The sequence below is a fragment of the Miscanthus floridulus genome, chromosome 16, assembly GCF_019320115.1.
Source record: "Miscanthus floridulus cultivar M001 chromosome 16, ASM1932011v1, whole genome shotgun sequence".
NCBI lineage: Eukaryota > Viridiplantae > Streptophyta > Magnoliopsida > Poales > Poaceae > Miscanthus > Miscanthus floridulus.
The window spans coordinates 3690116-3702510 of NC_089595.1; the positions used below are offsets into that span (position 1 = coordinate 3690116).

The 12395-nt window shown below is 43.2% G+C and overlaps 1 pseudogene; it reads right to left on the minus strand.

Annotated features, from left to right (window-relative positions):
- Positions 1 to 10715: 10715 nt before the first annotated feature.
- Positions 10716 to 11886, minus strand: LOC136510164 (endoglucanase 12-like; annotated as a pseudogene).
- Positions 11887 to 12395: the final 509 nt, after the last annotated feature.

Below are 12395 nucleotides of genomic sequence, written 5' to 3' on the forward strand. Positions count from 1 at the left end.
ATTTTGGTTAAGTCTTGTTGAGTACTTTTGTACTCAGGGTTCATTGACCCCTTGTTGCAGGTGAGCCTCATGAGCAGATCTGTTTTGGATCGTGCTGCATGACTATCGTTCGTTCTGACGATGAGAAGTAAATGTGTGATCCTTGGGCAGGATGTTTATTTTGGGTGTTATGTATATGTTAATTATGCCACTCCACTACTACTATGGTTTGTAATAATTATCAAACTTAGTTTGTAAGGTTTGAAACAACTGGTTTGTAAACTATGTTATCGTAAGACTTCCGCTGTTTTTACTCTGGTACTGATATTTGAATAAATGTTGTAATACTGCAATGACTTTGTAATGTGATCCTGCTCGGAAATCGTGGATGATTCGGGGTTCCCCGAGGACACCCGACAGTCTTCTTAAGTTACCAGGAACATATGCATAAATGCCAAAGGTTGTCGGACAGTGACAGGTGCATGTGGGCCCTATAACTTAGGAGGTTCTGCCACAGAGTGGTATCAGAGCAATCGTTATAATGTTTTTGTTGTATTGTTTTACAAAAACTTCAAAATGATTGGGATGACTAAATTTAACTTGCTAATTTGGTCCAAATTGCTTCTGACTTATCTTATTTCTTTCTCACCATTCCTTATTTGATTAAAAGGGTCTTGTGTGGTGGAGTAGTAATCTTACTATGCCCTATATAAAAATAAATGTTGTTTATGTGCATTATAAACTTTGATGTTTTTGTTCGTAAGAATGATTCATGCATCATTATTAATTCACTCGTTACTTCCTTCACCTCTTAGTCTAGAGTTGAGTAGTGAGACTGGTTTGAGTAATGTAATCCATAATAGCTGCTCTTTAGACTTTGATCAAATGGTCTTACTTGGATTAAATTGGTTTCCTATAGTATGGCTCATGCCAAGATGACGCCCCATAAGTCCACTGGACCCAAAGGAGTTCCTCGTCACTAACTTGCCCCTAGAAACGATGGTGCTAGCAGTAGTAGTTCTAGGCCTGATCCCCAAGCAGAGATACAGAGGATTTCTGTAGAGTTAGCATAAGCTACTAGAGATAGGGCTTTGGATGCTATACAGGTAGGAGAATTGCAGGGTCAATTGAGGCGTCTCACCACCGCACACAGGAACTGCGAAAGCATGTTAGTTCGTACGGTGGAGGGACGAAATGAGGCTTGGCATAGGGAAAATATAGCTAGAGCTAGAACTCATGAGCTAGAATTCTATGTAGAAGATTTAGAAGAACATAATACCTATCTACATGAGGAAGTTCATAGGCTTAGCAATCTACTAAACCCGAATCATGAGCCTCAAGCTGATGCCATGGACCCTGGTGTCATCCTTGCCGATGATAACGAATCGGAAGAGGAAGAAGAAGATCCTGAAGAATTAGTAATGATCAATGAAAGTGATGATGAAGGCGGTAATAATTTCGGAATGAATACCGAGTCTGAAGTTTGAAGTAATCACGGAAAAGAGTAGAGTTGTATAATAGTTAATTATGGTTAAGCTATGTATCTTGTTTTGGTACTTATAGGTTCTGGTGTTTATAGTAGTAAACCCTATGTAATGTGTCTGGAGTAAGCTTTTGTGCAATTCAATAAAAGCTTGTGAATAAAGTTTGGTTTGTTATGAGCAGATGCGTCGTACGCGGGGTTCGTATGTTCCTAGAACTTCATAAGATGAGGATGGTATTCCAGATCCACCACTAGTTCCAACAAATCTAGCTGATGCTATAACCGCACTTGTCAATGTGACGGCTGAAAATTCCTGTTTGCTTCATGAGATCGCTCTAAGTAATCAGAATCAGATGCAAGGAAACCGTGGCCGTCACCATAACATACAGGAGGCTACATATGTTGACTTTACAGACACAAGACCACCGGTGTTCACCAAGGCAGATGAACCATTGGAGGCTGATGACTGGCTTTGAACCATGGAGCAGAAATTTGACCTTATTCCATGCATGGAGTATCAGAAACCTGCGTTTGCCGCCCAGCAACTTAGAGGAGCAGCAAGTGCTTGGTGGGCAAACTTAGTGGCTATGCAACCTGCTGGCATTCCAATAACTTGGGCTGAGTTCTGTACTGCCTTCAGAGCCCATTATATCCTTGAAGGAGTAATGACAATGAAGCTAGATGAATTCCTTGCTTTGAAACAAGGAGATCAAACAGTGATGCAGTATATGGGAAGATTCAATCACCTATCACAATATGCATCCGAACATGTTAATACTGATGCCAAGAAGAAGAGGTGGTTTATGAGAGGTTTGAATACCAAGCTGCAAACAATGATGACAACTTGCACCAATGTCACTTATCATGAGGCAGTAAATATTGCAATTACTTCAGAGTCAAAGTATCGGCAGCATAAGGAGCTCAAAAAGAAAAAGAGTATGCCGTCTGGATCTTTTGGGGGAAATCAGAAGAGGCAGAGGGTGATTTATCATCCAGTACATCATAATCGTCCTCCTTACCGTCCGCCACAGTCTCAAGCCGGGCAATAGTCAAATGTCCGTCCTGCTATAACCTATCTGAACTCATAGTCAACCAATGCTCCTGGTGGCAATGCTCCAACGTCCTAGGGTCACAACTATCCGTGTTACAATTGTGGAAGGACTGGTCATTTCTCCAGGGAATGTCCATATCCTAAGTAGGCTAATCAAAATTATCAGAAGGCCCCTGCCAATCAACAACAAGGTCAGGCACCAAACAAGAACCCCAATCAGAATGTTCAGAAGGGCAAAGATGAGAGGAAGACAGGACGGGTGTTCTATATTCAAGCTGGAGAAATTCCAGAAGGGGAGCCAGTGATGATGGGTATGTTTCCTGTTGCCAATCACCCTACAGTTATACTTTTTTATTCTGGCGCATCGCATTCATTCATCAATAGAACATTTGTCGTGAAGCATGAAATTTCAATTGGGGCAACAAAGGAAAGTTTCTTTATACAGTCGCCCGGGGGACATCTGTGTACTAAGGAAATGGTATACCAGGTACCCGTAAACCTGGGTGGGCATATTTTTCCCACTACCATAATTATCCTTAAGGATCAGGATATAGATGTAATCTTGGGAATGAATTGGATGTATCAGCATAAGGCTGTTATAGATGCTTTGAATAGGACATTAAGAGTAAGTTTGCCTGATAGTAATTCTCAACTTCTCATCCAACTTCCAACCCTAAGAAGATCAGTGGGCAAGATTTGTGCAACTGCTGTCAAAGAGATTAGAGATATTCTGGTAGTGTGTGAATTTTTGGATGCGTTTCCTGAAGATTTACCCGGTCTACCACCTGATAGGGGGTACAGTTTAACATAGAGTTACAACCTGGAACAGCTCCGATTTCTCGGAGAGCTTATAGAATGCCACCTAAGGAATTGGCCGAGTTGAAGGCTCAGTTACAAGAATTAATTGAGAAGGGGTTTATCCAACCTAGTTCCTCACCTTGGGGATGTCCAGCAATTTTTGTGAAAAAGAAAGATGAGACCCTGAGGTTATGTGTTGACTATCGTCCGTTGAATGAAGTGACCATCAAGAATAAGTATCCATTACCTCGGATAGATTTGCTTTTTGATCAATTGGCCGGAGCCAAAGTTTTCTCCAAGATAGATTTGAGATCAGGGTATCATCAAATTAAGATAAAGCCTGAAGATATTCCTAAAACGGCATTTACCACAAGATATGGATTATATGAATACTTGGTGATGTCTTTTGGTTTGACAAATGCTCCCGCTCATTTCATGTATCTGATGAACTCAGTATTCATGCCTGAGCTAGACAAGTTTGTAGTGGTGTTTATTGATGACATTCTAGTATATTCCAAGAATAAGAAAGAACATGCGGAACATCTCAGAATTGTTCTGATCCGCTTGAGAGAACATCAACTATATGCCAAGTTCAGCAAGTGTGATTTTTGGCTTAAGGAAGTGCAATTTCTTGGACATGTCTTGTCAGCCGAAGGAGTTGCAGTTGATCCCGACAAAGTGAGTCATGTGCTTGATTGGAAACCACCAACCACAGTTCATCAAGTTCGGAGTTTTCTAGGATTGACGGGGTATTACCGTCGGTTTATTCTAGAATTCTCTAAAGTATCAAAGCCTATAACTGAATTGTTGAAGAACCAAGTCAAGTTTGTCTGGTCATCAGATTGTGAAGAGGCTTTCCAGACTTTAAAAAGGCTGTTAACTACTGCACCAGTGTTAGCTCAACCTGATATCGAGAAGTTGTTTGATGTTTATTGTGATGCTTCAGGTATTGGTATTGGATGTGTGTTGATGCAAGAAGGCCGAGTCATTCCCTATGCGTCTAGGCAACTTAAGCAGCATGAAGAACACTATCCGACTCATGATCTGGAGTTAGCAGCTGTGGTTCATGCTCTGAAGATTTGGCGGCATTACCTGCTTGGTAATACGTGCCATATGTATACAGACCACAAGAGCTTAAAGTATATCTTTACTCAGTTAGAATTGAACATGCGACAAAGAAGATGGTTAGAACTGATTAAGGATTATGATTTGGAAGTACATTATCACCCGGGTAAAGCAAATGTGGTTGCAGATGCCCTTAGTCGCAAAAGTTATTGCAATTGTCTAACAGTGAGAACAATGGGTTTGAATTTATGCCAAGAAATGGAAAAGTTGAATGTAGAAGTAATTCAACAAGGAAGTTTGACCAACATAATTGTTGAAGCTACTATTCGAGATCAAGTTATTGCTGCTCAGAAGGAAAACAAGGGTATAGCCCATATCAAGGAAAGAGTCAAAAATGGAAAAGCAGAATGCTTTATCATTGATGATGAAGATGTGTTGTGGTTCAAGGATCGCCTTGTGGTACCAAAAGTTCCTGAGTTGCGGCAGTTAATTCTAGATGAGGCACATGCTACTAGGTTATCTATCCATCCGGGAAGCAACAAGATGTACCATGATTTGAAGAAAAGATTCTGGTGGACTAAAATGAAAATAGAAATTGCTAGATATATAGCGAAGAGTGATACTTGTCAAAAGGTGAAAGCTATACATTTGAGGTCTGCTGGTGAATTACAACCATTGCCTATTCTATCTTGGAAGTGGGAGGACATAAGTATGGATTTTATTGTTGGTCTACCCAAGACATCAAAGGGATTTGACTCAGTGTGGGTTATTGTAGATCGACTCACTAAGTTAGCACATTTTCTTCCAGTCAAGATAATATATCCCACGATCCAATATGCCAAGATGTACTTAGCAAGAATCATGAGTTTGCATGGGGTACCAAAAACCATAGTGTCAGATAGGGGTACACAGTTTGTCTCCAGCTTTTGGAAACACTTACATGCTTCGTTAGGTACCAAACTTCTGTATAGTACAGCTTATCATCCACAGACTGATGGACAGACTGAAAGAGTCAATCAAGTACTTGAAGACATGTTAAGATGTTGTGTCCTTAACTATTCCAATAAGTAGGATGAGTGCTTACCTTTAGCCGAGTTCTCATACAACAATAGTTATCAGGAAAGCATTAGAATGGCTCCATTTGAAGCACTCTATGGTCGTAGATGCAGAACATCATTGAGTTGGTCTGAGCCGGGAGAGAGAAGATTCTTTAGAGTTGACCTTGTGAAAGAAACAGAAGACAAGGTTAGGCAAATACAGAGTAATCTGAAGATAGCTCAGTCCCACCAAAAGAGTTATGCGGATAGACGGCGGAGACCATTGGTATTCAACAAAGGAGATTTTGTATATCTGAAAGTTTCACCAATGAAGGGAGTTAACCATTTTGGTGTTAAAGGAAAATTGGCACCCCGATACATTGGACCATATCAAATTTTGGAGAGGTATGGAAAAGTAGCATATCGCTTGAAATTACCTGAACATCTCGCAGCTGTGCATGATGTGTTCCATGTTTCTCAATTGAAGAAGTGTCTCCGAGTGCCTGAACAGAATGTTGAAGTTGAAGGAGTGGAACTAGAACCGGATTTAACTTATTCTGAATATCCTATCCGAGTGTTAGATCAGAAAGATCATGTTACTCGAAGATGGACAATCAAGTTCTATAAAATACAATGGAATCAAAATTCAGAAGAGGAAGCTACTTGGGAATCAGAAGATTACTTGTTAGAAAAGTTTCCAGAGTTTCTAGCGTCAATATAGAATAGAGTAATGTTAGTTGAGTTCGGTTGTACAAGTTGTGTTTTGTAAAGGGACCTCAGCTGCTTTATGGACAGATTTGGTATGTGTTCTCGCGACACATTTCCTTTTCCATTACTTACTCTATGGCTTTGAATCTCGGGGTGAGATTTCTTTTAGGGGGAAGGATTGTAACACCTCGGGTGTTTAAAATACTAAAACTGCCATATCATCATATGCATTGCAAGGCAATTGGTCATATTAAAAACTTTGACATGCATACACTAAAACAAGTTTATATTCATGTGGTATGTGTTGAATTGTATTTTTTGACTTAAGTTCAAAGTTTGTTTGGATTTTGAATTTTTTTGAGAAAACCCTGATTTTCAGCATTTAAATCCTACCCTAAAAATCCATTTCAAAATCTAAGCATATTTTGGGGTTGAGCCCAAAAGCAAAAGTGTAGAGCTTGACAAGTTATACAAAGTTTGTCTTTGGAGTTTTTCAAGTTGTTTAGAAAAATTTTGAGTAATTCAAAAAGGTGTAATTCGTTAAATTTCCCTATTCAAATTCAAAAGTTCATTTCAAAATCTAGACCAAATTAGGAGATGGTTATAGAAGCAAAGTTGTAGAACTTTTGATTTTGAACAACTTTTGTTTTTGGAGATTTTTGAGTTGTTATGAAAATTTGGGAGTAATTTGTGAAATTTGGCGAATGGCAATTCTGTAATTTCAATGAACAGTGTTCACCGCTTGCGCTACACCGCCGGCGACCTTCTTTGGCGTTCCAGGCACGTCGTGGCCGTCCTTGGCGTCGCGCTGGCATGGAAACGGCTCCGTCGTGGCTTCCTTGAGCTTCTGAGTCGCGTTATAAGAACCGAGACGCCGTCGTCGTCGTTTTTCTCTTCTCCTCTGTTTTTCCCGTCGCCACCGCCGCAGCTCCGTCGAGCTCTCGCCGTCGACCTAGCGCCGTTGCCGTCTCGGCAAAGCCAGTCCTAGCTTCGCCTATTCCTTGCGCACCCAGCCAACCAACCTTGGTCGCCTGTATTCGCCGAGAACTTGCTGTGCGCGCTCTTCTTCCTCGCGGCCGGCAACATCTCCGTCGTGGCCAGCACTCTACGGTGAGCTTCTGACCTCGGGAAGCATTGTTTCAGCTTCTCCATGGTGTCGTGGTGCTTTGTGCCCAGTTGATTGACCATTTTGTCCACCACAGTCATCGGAACATCGCCATCATCGTTGCGTGCTCCGCCGTGGTTGCTGTGAACGTCGACCAGCGCATCCGTTGATCATCCAGCTCGACTCTTGGCTCCAACTCGTTCGGGGTGAGCTGCTGGTGCTTCCTGAGCCATCCGTTTAAGCTTTACAGGTCTCACATCGCCAGCGTAGTGCAGCAGCGTCGTCGTGGCCGCCATGGTCGGCGTAGTGCTCGGTTCAGTCCATAATTGGTCGCGTTAGTGCCATAAATCGATGCGCTGTGACGTAGTGATCATGTTAGTACCCTTGACATCGCTGTTGGTCTCACCGGCGGCGAGAATTCACCGGTCAGCACGCGTGCCATCGTGGTCAACGTCGGAGGTTAGGGATGACAGGTGGGGTTGGGTTGTCAGTGACTCAGCGTTCAAATGGATTTTTCTATTTTCAGATTTGAATGAATAGTGTCTGTTTTTGTTATTTTTGTGTAGATTTATTTAGAGCTCCAAAAATTATGAAAATTTTTGTGTGACTTCTCTGTTATGTACAGTATTTAATAAAAATATGAAATAATGTTTTTCAGTACTTTTTGAATGTGATAAAAATTGCTGAATTTATTAATAAATGAATTTCCATGATTTTTCTAGGCTTATTTAATTGTCCAAAAATTATGAAATTTGTTTTACCACTTACTTATCATGTAATGAACATGTAATAAAATTTTGAGTTCAATTAGAATAAGTTGATTTATTTCATAATTTTGAATTAGATAATTAATTCATAAAAGCAAATAGTAACCTTTAATGATTTAGGTTTTGTTTGAAATTTTGGATTGAGGGATGACCTTGGGTCATTAGTTGATAATGATCCTTGGCAATTGATGTATGTGTTACAAAAAGGATTTAGTCTGTTTGACTTGCAACTGTACCGTGAAGGAAAGTTGTATTCAAATTATTAATTTTGCATCTATCATCGAGCATCATGTTTCGTATTCCGCATCATGTTAAACATGGCATTGTTATTACGTGTAGTGAACGAAGGTGAAAACGTGGTAGTTAATCAAGTTGTTGAGGAGGTTAATCCGCCTGTTGAGGTTGGATCGAATACTTGTGAAACGTCGTAGGAGCCGGACTTTTCCGTCAACGAAGGCAAGCCCCGGATGCATACAACCCTACCTTATGTTTTACAAATTAATTTCAATTTTGCTTTCCATTACTGCATTAAGTGATTAGGAGTTAAGTAAGAGCCTAATTGGTGCATTACCAACCTTGTTATTCCATATTTACCATATTACCAGTTTTAAATTCGTATATGCCTAGTTTTGCTTAGCTATGCGTAGAACGATGAAGTCAGGGAATTAACTGTCACATGCAAGTTTCAAATGGAACCTTGGTTAATTATGTTATCATGTGATATGGGAATGTGGAGTAATAATTCTAGACCGGGCGAACTCGATGTGTGTGAGCCACAAGACATAGAGGTCTTGTGAGCGGGTTCTTTCTGCCTGTGTCGATTAAGACACGTCCGTTGTTGAATTGCATGAGGTGAGAATTTGTAGTACTAACCACATACTCCGGTAAGCCTGAACTTGGCAATTCTATTACGAGAATGGCTACTCGCGCACTGGGAGTGGAGAGATGGCGGGAATAGTGTGTACCCACGTGGCAATGGGCTGGATTGGTGGAGTACTGTATTCTTGGGTGGCGTGGACCCGTTCTTGCTTTAGAGGATCCGAGAGTAGGTTGATATATGTAGGTCGGGGACCTGCATATGTCGTGTGGTCTGGAATCCCCAGCTGGGTTTAATCGGTTCGAATCGTCGTTGCTCCTCGATTATGGAGACTCAACTCACTGTTCATCATCGTAGTATTAATAACTGGAACTTGAGAAAGGTTTGCGAAAAAGATTGATATGAAGTTCATGTTCTCATTACGGATCATGGCAGATTCATATGTGGTACTTATAAAGTTTTACCTTGGAATTAAAGAATTTTATTAAAGAGCTTTTACGCAAAAGATCTTTGATTATTGTTAAAGCCATACCTTGAATCCCATGAGCCGGCATTCCTGAGTTCTATCAGTTTTATTTCGGTTAAGTCTTGTTGAGTACTTTTGTACTCAGGGTTCGTTGACCCCTTGTTGCAGGTGAGCCTCATGAGCAGCTCTGTTTTGGATCGTGCTGCATGACTATCGTTCGTTCTGACGATGAGAAGTAAATGTGTGATCCTTGGGCAGGATGTTTATTTTGGGAGTTATGTATATGTTAATTATGCCACTCCACTACTACTATGGTTTGTAATAATTATCGAACTTAGTTTGTAAGGTTTGAAACAACTGATTTGTAAACTATGTTATCGTAAGACTTCCGCTGTTTTTACTCTGGTACTGATATTTGAATAAATGTTGTAATACTGCAATGACTTTGTAATGTGATCCTGCTCGGAAATCGTGGATGATTCGGGGTTCCCCGAGGACACCCGACAGTCTTCTTAAGTTACCAGGAACATATGCATAAATGTCAAAGGTCGTCGGACAGTGATAGGTGCATGTGGGCCCTATAACTTAGGAGGTTTTGCCACAATCACTTTTGTGAGATTGAGAGCATCCAAGTGCATTACTTTGAGTGATTGTTTCTAGAGGCACTTGGTGATCGTGTTTCGCTATGGGATTCGCTTGTTACTCTTGGTGGTTGCCGCCACCTAAACGGCTTGGTGCAGTGAGGATCGTCGAGCGGAGGAAGGTGATAGTCTCTGGCTCCGATCGTGGTGAGTGTGAGGGGTTCTTGAGCCTTCTCCGTGGGAGTTCACAAAAGGCATCTCTAGTCGATTGCTCGTAGCTTGTGGATCCCCATCTTGTGTTGGTTGTGCGGCACCTAGTTGCGGGTTAGGCGTGTGATGCCTATTAGCGCGTGAGCCACCAAGTGGGTGTATCGCTACAACGAGTACTAGCTTGCCGACAAGCAAGTGAACCTCGGTAAAAAATCGTGTGTCATCTTTGTCCAAGGATCTCTCTTGTGTTTGATTGGATACTCCGGTGATTGGTTCATCCCTCGACACATCGGTATAATCACCCTATCTCTTCTCCTTACATTCTTGTATGAGTCTTTTACTTGTATGCCATTAAAAAAGATGGTCTAATCGTCTATGTCCCTAAAAAGTTCGATCTATCGTCAGTGTCCAAGCTCAAAAAACTTTTCTCTCTCACGCCATTCTGTCCGCCTTCTGTTTGATTTGCGCCGTTTGGCTATCCTGACGAGTGAGGCCCGCTGTGGCAAATGACCTCAGTTGCCCCTTGCCGTTGGAATTAGAGGTGGAGGCCGTGTTGATCGGTATTGACCGCTCTCACTCTCCTCGTCTAGCTCGACTCGTCTAGGCCGAGTACGTCTAGGACAAGTACATCGGGGGCGCCGCGTGGAGTAATCTCCTGGTTTAATCTTGCTCTTGAGCCAAGGAAGTAAGAATTTCTCTATTTTTACTTGAGAGATGATGTCAGGATAAGCTCTGTTTCGCTAGAAAAGATTCAGAATAATATAACCCAGTGTCCACCAATCGAGCTACCCAAAGGTCCGATCCGATGAGATCTCTCAAGGCTTACACGCGGGTGGCAGAGGTGGCGTGGCCGAGAACAGCTGCGGCATGGTGGAGAATATGCTGTTCTAGTCGACGGTGCCGACGCCGACTCCACGGCCACAGCTGGTGATGGCCACCAGCGCCACCACGAGGCCGGCGTTGCCCACCAGCGTCGGCTCGGTCTGCCCGAAGGCCATGCGCGAGTCGTTGAACCTGTCGTTGCGGTCCGGCCCGCCCACCATCGCGCCCATGATCACGTTCGGGTTCACCTTCTTGGTGTCGCGCCACTTGTACCCGCCGGTGCACGAGTACTTGACGCGGTTGTGCGGCGTCGATGCGCCCCGGTGGTGCACGTGCCGCGGGTACTTGTTGCCAAAGCCCACCATGTAGCTCATCTTCCTCGGGTTATCCCCAAGAATGTAGTTGAGCTGCTCAATCGTGGAACAGATCATAGACGCCATTGTCAGAATCAGAAACTAGCTAGAGAACGCCACCATGCTCCAAACAATCAGGTAACTTTCCGGTTGACGTCAATTACCTGAGACTTGGCGAACGCACAGAGGTCCTCATTGGGCATGAAGTTGGGTCCGCAGTTCCACCCGGGGACGTTGATCGCCTCCATGTAGTCGGCGAAGAGAGCGGCGAGGAAGGAGTTGGTGACCACGTACTGCAGCGGTTGCCCCCTACCGTGGTTGAAGAGCGCCAGCCCGCCCCTGGTGAAGTTGAAGGCCCTAAAGCGCCGGAAGTACTTGCACATGTCTAGGCCAGTCTCCTTGTGGTAGCGGAGGAGGGACTGCTCGTAGGGGTAGCCGGGGTTGAGGAACATAAGCAGCCGCGACAGGAGCAGGCTGGCGCCGGGGAGCTTGTTGTCCCAACTGAACACGGACAAGTCGAGGACATCGTAGAAGGCCTTGGCATGCTCCGCGAGCTGAGGGTCGGTGGCGAAGCTCACGTAGCTGGTGTTGCCGGTGGCGTAGTACATCCACGCGGTGCCCTAGACGTACTCGTCCCAGACGAGTCAAGCCAGATGAGGAGAGCGAGAGCAGTCAATACCGGTCAACACGGCCTCCACCTCTAATTCCAATGGCAAGGGGCAACTGAGGTCATTTGCCACAGCGGACCCCACTCGTCAGGACAGCCAAACGGCGCAAATCAAACAGAAGGCGGACAGAATGGTGTGAGAGAGAAAAGTTTTTCGAGCTTGGACACTGACGATAGATCAAACTTTTTAGGGACATAGACGATTAGACCATCTTTTTTAATGGCATACAAGTAAAAGACTCTTCTTGTATACCTTGTGTAGAAGTAGCTTCGCTTAGTATATCACTTAGGAGTTACTAGCGACTTAGTCTTTGTGTGCTATCTTAGAGACTTTAGAAACTAGACCGGGTAGGAGGCTTGCAACACTTGAGTAGAGCTAGTGCCAAATTCGCTTCGCCATTTGTCTATCTAACCAAGTTGCTTTAAGTGTTGTTGTAGATTTTTATAGGATATTCACCCCCCCCCTCTAGCCATTAGGACCTTTCA